The sequence below is a fragment of the Prionailurus viverrinus genome, chromosome A1, assembly GCF_022837055.1.
Source record: "Prionailurus viverrinus isolate Anna chromosome A1, UM_Priviv_1.0, whole genome shotgun sequence".
NCBI classification, from domain to species: Eukaryota; Metazoa; Chordata; class Mammalia; order Carnivora; family Felidae; genus Prionailurus; species Prionailurus viverrinus.
In genome coordinates this window covers 148,821,603-148,824,647 of record NC_062561.1, presented here as the reverse complement: position 1 = coordinate 148,824,647, position 3,045 = coordinate 148,821,603, and the positions used below count along the sequence as shown (strand labels likewise).

General features: G+C 34.5%; 1 non-coding gene across 1 annotated transcript; it reads left to right on the top strand.

Annotated features, from left to right (window-relative positions):
• The first annotated feature begins 554 nt into the window (after positions 1-554).
• Positions 555-657, top strand: LOC125147271 (U6 spliceosomal RNA). Its single transcript, XR_007145107.1, has one exon. It is a non-coding gene; the product is annotated as a U6 spliceosomal RNA (small nuclear RNA).
• The last annotated feature ends 2,388 nt before the right edge of the window (positions 658-3,045 follow it).

The window sequence follows — 3,045 nt, the reverse complement described above, 5'->3', positions numbered from 1 at the left end:
ATGCTATTAGGATAAATATAAGAGGCCATCCTCAATTTACCTTTGCTCTAAGTGAAAAAATAAATAGCACATTCCACCAAGCTACTGGCCATGCTCCATCATATGTACTTATGGAAAACAAGAAAAATTTGAGAGAGGGATCAACATTTTCAGGAAACTCAAATATAATTGTGGACAAAGAATTTCATAAACAGCAAAACTGTTTCTATCAAGGTTACATGAAAAGATTAAATATGCAAGAGGTCAAGGAATTGTGTACTCATTAGCCCTTCCTGAGGAATCTGTTAGAAGATGAACTTCATCCAATCAAGAGAGAACAGGGGCAATAACAACAAAAGGACTAACATTAGACATTTTGTATACTTAATTCTAGATTAAAGACTAAAAGGAATGTATGAATGGTGTTGGAATAAAATGCTTTATATGATGTATGTCACGTGTATCTTACAATATAGTGCTACAAATAAGGAAAGGAAATAGGGCAAGAAAAAATTAGCATATATTTATTGATTGTGGTACTAGCATTAGGTATACTGATTAAGGACACCATTAGAGTGCTCATTTCAGCAGTACATATACTAGATTGGAATAATATAGAGATTAGCATGACTCCTGTGCAAAGATGACACACAAATTTGTGACGTGTTCCATAAAAAAAAGAAAATCTTTGAAAGAGAATAAACCCACACTGGATTATAACATAGACATTACATGATTAAAACACATGGTTCTGATGCATGAAGAGTCATGCTAACCAGAGAAACAAACGTTCAGAATTACACTAAAAATATATGACAGTTTAATATGAGATGAGGGTAGCATCTCAAATCTTTTGGGAAACAAGAGGCTTTTTAAATAATATTATTTGGATAGTTGGCTGGTCGTTTGACAAGGATAAAATCAGATCCAAATCTCACACCATTGCACAAGGCTAAATATTTAGAGTCAGAGCTCTAAATATAAAAATATAAAACCAAATAAGTTTTTGAAGAAAATGTAGGTGAATTCCTCTTTGACTGTGGCAGAAATGCTTTCTAACTACAAGTAAAAATGTAGATGCATAAAAAAAGATGGACAAATTATACTTAATAGACATAAACTGCATGCCTAAAATGCCGTAGAAAAGTAATGATACTAAGAGGATGAAATGATAGTAACAGAATGAAAAAACAAACAAGCTACAAATTAGAAGGAAATATTTGCAGATAACATATCTGAAAAAGGACTTTTATCCAGAATATTATAAAGAAGTCTCAAAAATCAATAGTAAGAAAACAAATGATCCAGTTAAAAAAAAAATCAGAGACTTGAGAAACTTCATCAGATAGGACATATGGAAAGCAATTAGGCATATGAACCAAGTTCAATATTCTGAGCTATTAGGGAAACACAAATTAAAACCATAATGAGATACTATTCCACACCTAATAGAATAGTTAAAATGAAAAATGCTAGTAACACCAAGTGTGGGTGAGGATGCAGACTAAATGGGACTTGGCGTGAAGTGATGGTAGGTAAGCAAAATGGTGTAGTTACTTTAGACAGTTGTGGCAGTTTTTTATATAGTTGAACTAATTGTACTTCTCAGAAATTCTACTCATATATTTGTTCTAAAATAATGAAAACCTATGTTTACACAATCACTTGTACACCAATGTTTATAGCTGCTCTTTCATAATCTCCAAAACCTGGAAATAACACAGATGTTCTTCAGTGGGTGAATGGGTCAGTGTCCCCTGGCACATCCACCCACCAGAATATTAATCAGAAATACCAGTGAATAAACTTGATATGCATAAATAGTTTTGATAGTTTTTATTACACTGATGAGAGATGCTAGTTTCAAATTGTTAAAAACTATATGCGTCATTGACACGACATTCTCACAATCACAAAACTATAGTCAGGGAGAACAGATGCGTGGTTGCCAGGGTGAGAGAGGAGAGGATGTGACTGCAAAGGGGTAATACCCAATAGATTCGGGGCTGGTGTTTATTACAGTGGTGTTTATAAAAGAATTGTACACAAAATATCTTAAGTTTACTGTGTTAATATAAAAAGAAGTAGAAAAAATACTCGAAAAACTTGAAAACATACGGATATTTATAAAGTGGAGGAAATCCCAAGGGATGTGTTAGTCACCTTTTTCAAAAAAGGTGAGGCGGAAAGACTATCTTCAGTATAGCACTCTTTATAGAAAATGAGATCTAAAATATATATATATATATATATATATATATATATATATATATATAACACGGACGCCTGGGTGGCTCAGTCGGTTAAGCTTCTGACTCCTGCTCAGGTCATGATCTCGCCATTTATGAGTTCGAGCCCCCTGTCAGGTTCTGTGCTGACAGCTCAGAGCCTGGAGGCTGTTTCGGATTCTGTGTCTCCCTCTCTTTCTGCCCCTACCCCACTGGCACTCTGTCTCTCTCTCTCAAGGATGGATAAACATTAAAAAAAATATTTAAAGGGGCCCCTGGGTGGCTTAGTCAGTTAAGCATCTGAAGTCATCTCAGACTGTGATCTCACAGTTTGTGGGTTCGAGCCCGCGTCGAGCTCTATGCTGACAGCTCAGAGCGTGGAGCCTACTTCGGATTCTGTGTTTCCCTCTTTCTCTGCCTGTCCCATGCTCATGCTCTGTCTCTCAATAATAAAATATAAATGTTACATTTTTTTTGAATAAAAAAGAATTTAAAAAATATATACCATTTATTTGTATAGGAAGAAACACAGCAAGGATAAACCAGAATCTAAGGAGATATTTTTCTTTCCATGACAGGATGGGTGAGAATGGCACATCTAATACTAGAATGACAGTGTTTGTACAGTTGACCATTTGGAATCATGTTACTATTTCATGTACCCATAAAGTGCCTAACTAAAGCCAACAAGGATAGTAAAAGTTTTAAATTGCATGTATCATACTGTAAGTGTAGAAAAGCACAGTATAAATGAGAAATATTAAGTTATGTTCCCTACTGCTTTAGCGAACTCTTTTTTTACCTAAATAACCTTTATAGATGATTGCTTTCATATTTG